Source organism: Urtica dioica, chromosome 7 (assembly GCF_054948205.1).
Source record: "Urtica dioica subsp. dioica isolate 48M chromosome 7, U.dioica_male_clone48M_v1_H2, whole genome shotgun sequence".
Lineage (NCBI taxonomy): Eukaryota > Viridiplantae > Streptophyta > Magnoliopsida > Rosales > Urticaceae > Urtica > Urtica dioica.
In genome coordinates, this window is record NC_142762.1 from 25020368 (window position 1) to 25034143 (window position 13776).

The window sequence follows — 13776 nt, forward strand, 5'->3', positions numbered from 1 at the left end:
TGTTTAAAGCTTTTATTTGTGTTTTATTAGCAGGTTAATAACATAGAATAAAAGAAATAACAACATGCATAAAACGATTCAAGTAAAAATAAGAAACTAGCAAGATATAAAAACTAGTCACAAAATTTTACTCGAAATTTCTCAAACCTTTAAAACACGTTTTTCAATATAAAAAATTAAAAAATTTTAGAACTGATTCTAATGTGTTTTAAAAACATCCCAAACTCATAGAAAATCAACATGCTTTTTAATTTAAAGACAAGAGCATTAAATTAAAAAAAATCTAAGATTACAATTCTAACTTGTCACAAAATTAGTAAACTTTCGAAAACGATTTTCAAGCTCATAATTTTAAAAACATGTACATGCTAATCTTTGACCATAGCTCTGATACCATTTGTTGGAATCGATCTAGGGTTTAAGAAAATAATTAACGCTTCGGTAAGCGGCGGAATTTTAAAAATTTTCTTTTACAAGTAAAACCAGTTTTTACTAACCTAGACAAAAGAGCAAGTACATGTAATTAAAACTAATATGAGCTAAGAAGTTTACTAACCTTTCTTGAAGCTTGATCTTTGAGAAGCTCTTAGAAAGTTGCAACGCTCGTCTCCCCTCGCAGCACGTCTCTCTTTCTTTCCTCGGCACCTCGAGCAACCACGAAAGTTTCTATCACTAAATCACTCGAAAAGAAGGAATCAGTGAGTGGGCACTTTTAAACGCTACGACTTAAGAACGAGTCTCGAAGTCGCAGAGCTAAACACTAGGTCGAGTGAGGACCTAGGTGCCAAGACAAGAAAAAATCGAAAATAAACTAGAGAGAGAGAGAGAGGATTTTCGGCCACAATGTCTAGAGAGAGAGTCTCTCAATCTCTAACTTGTGTGGGATGAGAAAACAATGAGAATGAGAGCCCTATTTATAGGAGAAGGGTTGGCCTTAGAAAAAGAAGTTTCCTCTTTTTTCCAAGCATTCATGAGCAATCCCTTATTGCCCTTTTCTCCTATATGCGCCCAAGTCTCAATTCCTTTAAGGGATTTGTTTCCTAATTTGTTTCCTCTCTTTGGCCGAATTCCCTTAAGCATCATTATGCAAATTTGTTTCCTCTTTTTCATTTGGCAAGTATCTTGATACATTTATGCACAAAATATTCTCTCTTTCTCTTTGGTATTTGGGCGCCCAACACTTCTAGAAAGGCTTCTAGAATTTTCTTCACTTGTTCATGACAACATAAGAAAAGGCCCATTAAGAATTTTCAATAAAATTCTTATGAAATGAAATTAATTCACAAGGCCCAATGATCAAGTCATGGCCGAGTGACATTAAGTCATCAAATGAACTTGTCAAAAATTTATTGACATTCATTTCATCCTTTGTCTCAAAAGACAAAAATACCCTTTTAACTATTTTCGTTCTTGTTTTGACTTAGCTTCCAGTTTAACTATTCCTATCGATGTGATTCGTGACAGTGACCTCATGGACCCAAATGAACAAAGCTTGAGCTAAACACTTGGACTCAAAAGTTCACAAACCTTTTCCAAGTTTAGCTTAATGCCAACTGACTCCACTAAAGAGCTGACACTGAAAATCTCTCGGTTCAAATGAATTTATTTTCTACTCAAGAATTCGACCTAATTATGATGAGCGGATCCACTGAATATTATCTATGTTTACCCTTCATGAATGTCATCAGCTAGTCGGGATTTACTAAATTACCATTTTACCCTTCTAGCTGTTATTTCCTCAACTCCTTTGTCGCTTGTGAATAAGTTAGAAACAATGTATTGACGAGGAGCTAACAAGTCACATTGTTTCATCCAAAAGAGTCAGGACTCAATTTGGACACTGGCCAGTTCATTTATTCACACTCCAAGGAACAAAGCATGAGGTGACATACATTGCATTTCAGCAATCTTGTACATGAATTCCATATCTATGAGAACTTCACAAAGTTACTCATGACAGACTCACAACTTAGTACTTCACCAATAGACCTTGTTCGGAATCACATAGTGAGTCCGAACTTTGACTTTCTCAAATGAGAATACTAAGGTGTGAAATGGCATGTCTCATTTCAGGATTAAGGTAAGCATGATGCAATTCATACATAGTGACTTCGAGACATAAGAGGTTAAATGGTTTGTTCTTATCTTGTCTCTAGAAGTGCACTGGTCAATTCAGTACCTTCGGAAGATACCTAGAAGAACTATAGAGTCTCCAACTCTCAATGCCTCATAACCAGACATCATAGATTCTTCTAACAATCATACTGAGGTCAATAGTCCTTTGACCCTAAGATTGCGAATATATCGTTTTAAGCAAACTACGAAGAGTTTGTTCATGCAAATCTACATTTGTCTCTTCGTAAGTTGTTAAGTTTGTTTATGGACTAAAAGACTAAGGTTTTATCATAAAGCTTCAAACAAAGAAAGAATGAATGAACGTTTCAACTTTATTAATGAATAGATAGGCAATTACAAGCAAGAGTCTTCGTAAGACTATATGACATCAAATGTACATAAATAGACACTATTACTCTTCGTGTGGGCACCATTGACAACAAACTCCCACTTGACTCAAAGAAGATGTGAGTAGTCCTACATGCCTAATCCCTCACGATGTTAGTCGAAGACCTTGTTCGCTAGGGCCTTGGTGAATAGATCTGCCAGAGATCTACTTCACCTCCACGTCTCCGCGCTGCACGATCTCTCGAATCAAATGGTATTTCCTCTCAATATGCTTAGAGCGCTTATGGCTTCTAGGTTCCTTTGAGTTAGCGACAGCCCCACTATTATCACAATAAAGGGTCATGGGCTCGTCGACGTTTGGAACAACTTCCAAATACTTAAGGAATTTTCTAAGCCATACAGCCTCTTTGGATGCTTCACAAGCAGCCACATATTCTGCTTCCATTGTGGAGTCAGAAATGCAAGATTGCTTAATACTTCTCCACACAACAGCTCCACCATTAAGGATGAACACAGATCCCGAAGTGGATTTCCTGGAATCCTTATCCGCTTGAAAATCGGAGTCGGTATATCCCGTCATAGTCAGGTCAGTAACTGAGTATGTAAGCATCAAGTTCCTAGTTCTTTGAAGATACTTAAGAACATGCTTAACAGCAATCCAGTGCTCGGGTCTAGGGTTGGATTGGAAACGACTAACTACGCCAACGGCGAAACAGATGTCAGGTCTAGTGCAAAGCATAGCATATATGAGGCTTCCTACGGCATAGGCGTAAGGAATCTTCCTCATGTCTTCAATCTCTTGTGCAGTCTTGGGAGACTGGTCCTTAGAGAGTGAAACTCCATGCCTAAAGGGTGTTTGACCCCTCTTGCAGTCTTGCATCGAGAAGCGATCCATCACCTTATCAATATAAGATGCTTGAGAGAGCGACAGGGTCCGGTTTTTCCTATCTCGGAAGATTTGGATCCCCAGAATGTACGCGGCTTCTCCTAGATCCTTCATATCGAATTGCTTTGCTAGCCAGACCTTAACCTCAGATAACTTACCCACGTCATTACCAATGAGTAGTATATCATCGACATATAGTACCAGAAACACAACCTTGCCTTCGTGTATTAACTTGTAAACACAAGGCTCATCTATTGACTGTTCAAAACCGAAGCTTTTCACAGTTTCATCGAATCTGATATTCCATGACCTAGATGCTTGCTTTAATCCATAAATGGACTTAAGCAACTCACAAACCTTGGTCTCTTGACCTTCTTCCACGAAACCGTCTGGTTGAGCCATGTAAATGCGCTCGTCAAGATTGCCATTCAGAAAGGCTGTCTTGACATCCATTTGCCAGATCTCATAGTCGAGAGCTGCAGCTATGGATAGGAGTATGCGGATGGATTTAAGCATCGCGACTGGCGAGAAGGTTTCTTCATAGTCAATCCCTTCTTGTTAGGTATAACCCTTCGCCACAAGTCGTGCTTTGAACGTCTCGACGTTCCCATCAGGACCCCTTTTCTTCTTGTATATCCACTTACACCCTACGGGTTTAATCCCTTCAGGAAGGTCTACAAGTTTCCAGACATTGTTGACATACATCGAGTGCATTTCAACTTTCATGGCGTCAAGCCAAAGGTTTGATTCAGAACAAGCCATCGCTCGGCTATAGGAAACAGGATCATCCATGTCAGAGACGGCTACAAGAGAGTCTCCATAAGACATGTACCTGTCAGGCTTTTGAGTAGCCCTCCCACTACGTCGAAGTACTACTTGACGAGATTCTGATGAGTTAGGTTGTGTTTCAGTTGGGGTAAGAACATTTCTTACAGATGAGGTAGAAGCTTCCTCACCCAACTTTTCTTCAAGCACAATTTTGCTTCTAGGTTTTGCATCCTTCATAAAGTCCTCCTCAAGGAAACGAGCATTCGTGCTAACGAAAGTCTTATCGTCCTCGGGACTATAGAAAATGAAACCTTTGGTTTCCTTTGGATATCCCACAAACAGGCACAATTCTGACCTACTAGCCAACTTGCTAGTCTTTTGCCTTAGCACATGTGCAGGGCAACCCCAAATTCGGATGTGGCCCAAACTTACTTTACGGCCAGTCCATCTTTCATAAGGAGTACCAGGAACCGTCTTGGACGGAACTTGGTTCAGAATATAAGCGGCTGTTTCGAGGGCATATCCCCAAAAGGAAAGAGGGAGTGATGAGTAACTCATCATTGATCTAACCATCTCCATAAGAGTTCGGTTTCTTCTCTCTGATACTCCGTTTTGTTGAGGTGTGCCAGGTGCGGTAAGCTGAGAAGCGATACCTTCTTCTTTAAGAAAGTCATCGAACTCTCCAGACATATACTCACCACCTCGATCAGATCGAAGGGTTTTGATCACTTTGCCAGTTTGCTTTTCCACTAAAGCCCTAAAGACCTTAAATACGTTAAAGGTCTCGGATTTGTGTTTGAGCAAGTAGACAAACCCATATCGTGAGTAATCATCGGTGAAGGTAACGAAGTATTCGTATCCTCCACGTGCCTGTTGGCTGAGCGGACCACATACATCAGAATGTACTAGTTCCAGCAACTCAGTGGCTCTTCGACCCATATCGGAGAAAGGTCGCTTAGTCATTTTTACTTCTATGCAGGATTCACAAGTAGGCAGTGAACCTATTGCAGAGGCTTGGAGTGGACCGTCCCTCACAAGTCTCTTAATCCTATCTAGACTGATATGACCAAGTCTCAAGTGCCAGAGGTATGTTGATTTTGTTAGATCGGAGGATTCAGAAAGTTTGATCCTCTTTGGCTCCCTAATTAGATCATTATCTATTTCGGTGTCTAAAAGAGAAGGTTGAGTGGGATAGATGTAAAAAAGTGCATTCTTCATACATGCATCAGTGACAAAAGAATTATCAGGAAACGAAATACGAATTCCATTCTTAATGAACTTTAAACAATAATCTTGCTCAAGAAGACGAGCAACGAATATTAAGTTCTTCCCAAAGGTAGGAACAAAATAAACATTATTCAAGTTTAAAGTGCGGTACAGCGTCACGGATCCCACAGCCTTCGCAGACACCAGGCTCCCATCACCCCATTTGAAATAGAACTCGCCTTCCTCTAATCTTTTGGTTTTCTTGAAACCATTCAAGGAACAACAAATATGGTTAGTAGCAGCGGAGTCAAGAATCCACGTTGATACATTATCAGCTACTAAGCATGCTTCGGTAACTAGTACAATACTATGTTCCTTTGCTTTGAGATAGGCGGGACAGTTCTTTTTATCGGCCTTGGAAGGTCTGTTCTTAGTTCCAGAGGCAGAGGCTTTTTGCTCAGTAGCATGTGCCTCTCCTTGATTCCTCTTTCTCTTAGTGAGACCTACAGCAGTGTGAAGTCCCTTCATAAGCTTGGTAACAGTGTACTCTAGCTTGTTTGTGAAGTAGTTCATCTTGGAGGTATCAAGAGATGCGGAGAGAGTTTCTAAGATCATATCTATGATATTCTTCCCATCAATCTCAGATCCTAGGATTTCCATTTTATTCAGAAAACTAATGATCAGTATCATGAAGTCTCCGACAGGAGTCCTAGCCTGCATATGACAGTTCATAAACTGTCGGACTGCTTGTAGCCTTGTTTGACGCCTTTGCCCTCCAAACATCTCAAGGAGATTGTAGAGCATGTCAGCGGCAGTCTCGATGTCACGATGTTGCTCTTTCAGCATATTGTTCATAGATGCCAAGATATAGCACCTCACAATCTCATCGGATCGAAGCCTGGGCGTTAAGGCGTCATTGTCCTCTTGAGTTGAATCATCATTCGTCAGAGGAGGACACGGGGTGGTGAGTACCCATTTGTGCTTGTTAACGGTAGGTATTGTGTCGAGGTTACGTTTCGAATCTACGTAGTTTTCGTTTTCGAGTTTGATCGAGGAAAGAAAGATAGAGAGATGGTTGAGAGACATATTGCCTATATAAGTTGAAACAAGTTTATGATTAGTCTTTGGTTTAGGATTTAAGTTTTATTAAGACTTTTACAAAATCCAAAGGTGTTATAAACCAAACGATAATTTACTCCCTCAAGAGAAGGCCGCAAAAAATCTCCTTTTATAAGTAAATGACACATCATTAATGCTAAGCCAAGATGTCAATACATCTATTTTGACTAGCCACCGTGTAAATTGGTTTGATCACTCACATCCTTTCGCAGGGCCTCGAGGGAGGATTACTAGGGATTGAGCCTAAGTGTGCAACCAACCACTTAGTCCAAAAGATCAACTTTGAAAAACAATCCCCCAAGGGGAGGCCTTGCCTTCATCGTCTCACTCTCGGACGTAGCTCATTGAGCAATGATCAGAGCAAAGCGCCCTTGAGTACTCTCATTTAAGAGAGGGCCACGAGGGTGACTCTTAGTCCGGCGACACTTGTACTTTTCATTAGTGTTGGGGATCGTGGGTTACAAACAACAAGTATAACCCTCCCACTTAGTTTTTGGAGTTGGTTCATCGACTCTTATAAGTTCGGAAACAGATTTCCTAGTTAGAGAGCAACAGAGCGGACAACTAGAAGAGAATCCTAGATCGACATGTTCAGAGCAGTATTAGTGCATAAAGGCACAAGGTACATACTCGATCTTTTCTTATTTTCTATTTCGGGAAAGTGCGTGAGGGAAGTGTGAACTTCAACTCACTCGAACACTTGAAAGTTTTGAGATTACACATCTTTTTATTTTTCGGCTTGTCTACAAGGAGACCTCCCACTCAAATTTTCAAGAGCATATAGATTTTGAACATATGTGATATAGATATAGTTTTGAAAACATTTTGAAAATTTATTTGATTTGGATGAGAAAATATTTTTCAAGTTTGAAAGTGAAAACGGTTTTTCAAAATTCAAACTAGTTTTGTAAAAAAAACAATTTCAATTAAACTTTCAAAAATCAAAACATTTTAATCTTACACATCATGTTTATAATCATATGAAAAACATTTTTGCTCAAGGAAATTTTCTCATTAGAGTTCTATAACTCATGGTAGTGGGGTTTGAAAATCCGGATTTCTAAAAAACTGGAGTTTCAGACAGCCGCGCACCTCGGAGTAAAATTGCCATATCTGGCGGCTCTGATGTCCATTTGAGCCGAAACCGGTGACATTGGACAGAGGACAGACAGAGCTTTAATTTGATTCAAGAACTATTAAATTTCGATTTCTGAGCAGAGAGTTATGCCACTTTTAATGCGGGTTTACTCCAGCTCGAAGAAAAAGAAATAAATTAAAGCTTGGTCCTTTTTAGGTGCGAAAAAGAATCGAGTGTAACGGAATGTTTTAAGATGTTGTTTAAAGCTTTTATTTGTGTTTTATTAGCAGGTTAATAACATAGAATAAAAGAAATAACAACATGCATAAAACGATTCAAGTAAAAATAAGAAACTAGCAAGATATAAAAACTAGTCACAAAATTTTACTCGAAATTTCTCAAACCTTTAAAACACGTTTTTCAATATAAAAAATTAAAAAATTTTAGAACTGATTCTAATGTGTTTTAAAAACATCCCAAACTCATAGAAAATCAACATGCTTTTTAATTTAAAGACAAGAGCATTAAATTAAAAAAAATCTAAGATTACAATTCTAACTTGTCACAAAATTAGTAAACTTTCGAAAACGATTTTCAAGCTCATAATTTTAAAAACATGTACATGCTAATCTTTGACCATAGCTCTGATACCATTTGTTGGAATCGATCTAGGGTTTAAGAAAATAATTAACGCTTCGGTAAGCGGCGGAATTTTAAAAATTTTCTTTTACAAGTAAAACCAGTTTTTACTAACCTAGACAAAAGAGCAAGTACATGTAATTAAAACTAATATGAGCTAAGAAGTTTACTAACCTTTCTTGAAGCTTGATCTTTGAGAAGCTCTTAGAAAGTTGCAACGCTCGTCTCCCCTCGCAGCACGTCTCTCTTTCTTTCCTCGGCACCTCGAGCAACCACGAAAGTTTCTATCACTAAATCACTCGAAAAGAAGGAATCAGTGAGTGGGCACTTTTAAACGCTACGACTTAAGAACGAGTCTCGAAGTCGCAGAGCTAAACACTAGGTCGAGTGAGGACCTAGGTGCCAAGACAAGAAAAAATCGAAAATAAACTAGAGAGAGAGAGAGAGGATTTTCGGCCACAATGTCTAGAGAGAGAGTCTCTCAATCTCTAACTTGTGTGGGATGAGAAAACAATGAGAATGAGAGCCCTATTTATAGGAGAAGGGTTGGCCTTAGAAAAAGAAGTTTCCTCTTTTTTCCAAGCATTCATGAGCAATCCCTTATTGCCCTTTTCTCCTATATGCGCCCAAGTCTCAATTCCTTTAAGGGATTTGTTTCCTAATTTGTTTCCTCTCTTTGGCCGAATTCCCTTAAGCATCATTATGCAAATTTGTTTCCTCTTTTTCATTTGGCAAGTATCTTGATACATTTATGCACAAAATATTCTCTCTTTCTCTTTGGTATTTGGGCGCCCAACACTTCTAGAAAGGCTTCTAGAATTTTCTTCACTTGTTCATGACAACATAAGAAAAGGCCCATTAAGAATTTTCAATAAAATTCTTATGAAATGAAATTAATTCACAAGGCCCAATGATCAAGTCATGGCCGAGTGACATTAAGTCATCAAATGAACTTGTCAAAAATTTATTGACATTCATTTCATCCTTTGTCTCAAAAGACAAAAATACCCTTTTAACTATTTTCGTTCTTGTTTTGACTTAGCTTCCAGTTTAACTATTCCTATCGATGTGATTCGTGACAGTGACCTCATGGACCCAAATGAACAAAGCTTGAGCTAAACACTTGGACTCAAAAGTTCACAAACCTTTTCCAAGTTTAGCTTAATGCCAACTGACTCCACTAAAGAGCTGACACTGAAAATCTCTCGGTTCAAATGAATTTATTTTCTACTCAAGAATTCGACCTAATTATGATGAGCGGATCCACTGAATATTATCTATGTTTACCCTTCATGAATGTCATCAGCTAGTCGGGATTTACTAAATTACCATTTTACCCTTCTAGCTGTTATTTCCTCAACTCCTTTGTCGCTTGTGAATAAGTTAGAAACAATGTATTGACGAGGAGCTAACAAGTCACATTGTTTCATCCAAAAGAGTCAGGACTCAATTTGGACACTGGCCAGTTCATTTATTCACACTCCAAGGAACAAAGCATGAGGTGACATACATTGCATTTCAGCAATCTTGTACATGAATTCCATATCTATGAGAACTTCACAAAGTTACTCATGACAGACTCACAACTTAGTACTTCACCAATAGACCTTGTTCGGAATCACATAGTGAGTCCGAACTTTGACTTTCTCAAATGAGAATACTAAGGTGTGAAATGGCATGTCTCATTTCAGGATTAAGGTAAGCATGATGCAATTCATACATAGTGACTTCGAGACATAAGAGGTTAAATGGTTTGTTCTTATCTTGTCTCTAGAAGTGCACTGGTCAATTCAGTACCTTCGGAAGATACCTAGAAGAACTATAGAGTCTCCAACTCTCAATGCCTCATAACCAGACATCATAGATTCTTCTAACAATCATACTGAGGTCAATAGTCCTTTGACCCTAAGATTGCGAATATATCGTTTTAAGCAAACTACGAAGAGTTTGTTCATGCAAATCTACATTTGTCTCTTCGTAAGTTGTTAAGTTTGTTTATGGACTAAAAGACTAAGGTTTTATCATAAAGCTTCAAACAAAGAAAGAATGAATGAACGTTTCAACTTTATTAATGAATAGATAGGCAATTACAAGCAAGAGTCTTCGTAAGACTATATGACATCAAATGTACATAAATAGACACTATTACTCTTCGTGTGGGCACCATTGACAACAAACTCCCACTTGACTCAAAGAAGATGTGAGTAGTCCTACATGCCTAATCCCTCACGATGTTAGTCGAAGACCTTGTTCGCTAGGGCCTTGGTGAATAGATCTGCCAGAGATCTACTTCACCTCCACGTCTCCGCGCTGCACGATCTCTCGAATCAAATGGTATTTCCTCTCAATATGCTTAGAGCGCTTATGGCTTCTAGGTTCCTTTGAGTTAGCGACAGCCCCACTATTATCACAATAAAGGGTCATGGGCTCGTCGACGTTTGGAACAACTTCCAAATACTTAAGGAATTTTCTAAGCCATACAGCCTCTTTGGATGCTTCACAAGCAGCCACATATTCTGCTTCCATTGTGGAGTCAGCAATGCAAGATTGCTTAATACTTCTCCACACAACAGCTCCACCATTAAGGATGAACACAGATCCCGAAGTGGATTTCCTGGAATCCTTATCCGCTTGAAAATCGGAGTCGGTATATCCCGTCATAGTCAGGTCAGTAACTGAGTATGTAAGCATCAAGTTCCTAGTTCTTCGAAGATACTTAAGAACATGCTTAACAGCAATCCAGTGCTCGGGTCTAGGGTTGGATTGGAAACGACTAACTACGCCAACGGCGAAACAGATGTCAGGTCTAGTGCAAAGCATAGCATATATGAGGCTTCCTACGGCATAGGCGTAAGGAATCTTCCTCATGTCTTCAATCTCTTGTGCAGTCTTGGGAGACTGGTCCTTAGAGAGTGAAACTCCATGCCTAAAGGGTGTTTGACCCCTCTTGCAGTCTTGCATCGAGAAGCGATCCATCACCTTATCAATATAAGATGCTTGAGAGAGCGACAGGGTCCGGTTTTTCCTATCTCGGAAGATTTGGATCCCCAGAATGTACGCGGCTTCTCCTAGATCCTTCATATCGAATTGCTTTGCTAGCCAGACCTTAACCTCAGATAACTTACCCACGTCATTACCAATGAGTAGTATATCATCGACATATAGTACCAGAAACACAACCTTGCCTTCGTGTATTAACTTGTAAACACAAGGCTCATCTATTGACTGTTCAAAACCGAAGCTTTTCACAGTTTCATCGAATCTGATATTCCATGACCTAGATGCTTGCTTTAATCCATAAATGGACTTAAGCAACTCACAAACCTTGGTCTCTTGACCTTCTTCCACGAAACCGTCTGGTTGAGCCATGTAAATGCGCTCGTCAAGATTGCCATTCAGAAAGGCTGTCTTGACATCCATTTGCCAGATCTCATAGTCGAGAGCTGCAGCTATGGATAGGAGTATGCGGATGGATTTAAGCATCGCGACTGGCGAGAAGGTTTCTTCATAGTCAATCCCTTCTTGTTAGGTATAACCCTTCGCCACAAGTCGTGCTTTGAACGTCTCGACGTTCCCATCAGGACCCCTTTTCTTCTTGTATATCCACTTACACCCTACGGGTTTAATCCCTTCAGGAAGGTCTACAAGTTTCCAGACATTGTTGACATACATCGAGTGCATTTCAACTTTCATGGCGTCAAGCCAAAGGTTTGATTCAGAACAAGCCATCGCTCGGCTATAGGAAACATGATCATCCATGTCAGAGACGGCTACAAGAGAGTCTCCATAAGACATGTACCTGTCAGGCTTTTGAGTAGCCCTCCCACTACGTCGAAGTACTACTTGACGAGATTCTGATGAGTTAGGTTGTGTTTCAGTTGGGGTAAGAACATTTCTTACAGATGAGGTAGAAGCTTCCTCACCCAACTTTTCTTCAAGCACAATTTTGCTTCTAGGTTTTGCATCCTTCATAAAGTCCTCCTCAAGGAAACGAGCATTCGTGCTAACGAAAGTCTTATCGTCCTCGGGACTATAGAAAATGAAACCTTTGGTTTCCTTTGGATATCCCACAAACAGGCACAATTCTGACCTACTAGCCAACTTGCTAGTCTTTTGCCTTAGCACATGTGCAGGGCAACCCCAAATTCGGATGTGGCCCAAACTTACTTTACGGCCAGTCCATCTTTCATAAGGAGTACCAGGAACCGTCTTGGACGGAACTTGGTTCAGAATATAAGCGGCTGTTTCGAGGGCATATCCCCAAAAGGAAAGAGGGAGTGATGAGTAACTCATCATTGATCTAACCATCTCCATAAGAGTTCGGTTTCTTCTCTCTGATACTCCGTTTTGTTGAGGTGTGCCAGGTGCGGTAAGCTGAGAAGCGATACCTTCTTCTTTAAGAAAGTCATCGAACTCTCCAGACATATACTCACCACCTCGATCAGATCGAAGGGTTTTGATCACTTTGCCAGTTTGCTTTTCCACTAAAGCCCTAAAGACCTTAAATACGTTAAAGGTCTCGGATTTGTGTTTGAGCAAGTAGACAAACCCATATCGTGAGTAATCATCGGTGAAGGTAACGAAGTATTCGTATCCTCCACGTGCCTGTTGGCTGAGCGGACCACATACATCAGAATGTACTAGTTCCAGCAACTCAGTGGCTCTTCGACCCATATCGGAGAAAGGTCGCTTAGTCATTTTTACTTCTATGCAGGATTCACAAGTAGGCAGTGAACCTATTGCAGAGGCTTGGAGTGGACCGTCCCTCACAAGTCTCTTAATCCTATCTAGACTGATATGACCAAGTCTCAAGTGCCAGAGGTATGTTGATTTTGTTAGATCGGAGGATTCAGAAAGTTTGATCCTCTTTGGCTCCCTAATTAGATCATTATCTATTTCGGTGTCTAAAAGAGAAGGTTGAGTGGGATAGATGTAAAAAAGTGCATTCTTCATACATGCATCAGTGACAAAAGAATTATCAGGAAACGAAATACGAATTCCATTCTTAATGAACTTTAAACAATAATCTTGCTCAAGAAGACGAGCAACGAATATTAAGTTCTTCCCAAAGGTAGGAACAAAATAAACATTATTCAAGTTTAAAGTGCGGTACAGCGTCACGGATCCCACAGCCTTCGCAGACACCAGGCTCCCATCACCCCATTTGAAATAGAACTCGCCTTCCTCTAATCTTTTGGTTTTCTTGAAACCATTCAAGGAACAACAAATATGGTTAGTAGCAGCGGAGTCAAGAATCCACGTTGATACATTATCAGCTACTAAGCATGCTTCGGTAACTAGTACAATACTATGTTCCTTTGCTTTGAGATAGGCGGGACAGTTCTTTTTATCGGCCTTGGAAGGTCTGTTCTTAGTTCCAGAGGCAGAGGCTTTTTGCTCAGTAGCATGTGCCTCTCCTTGATTCCTCTTTCTCTTAGTGAGACCTACAGCAGTGTGAAGTCCCTTCATAAGCTTGGTAACAGTGTACTCTAGCTTGTTTGTGAAGTAGTTCATCTTGGAGGTATCAAGAGATGCGGAGAGAGTTTCTAAGATCATATCTATGATATTCTTCCCATCAATCTCAGATCCTAGGATTTCCATTTTATTCAGAAAACTA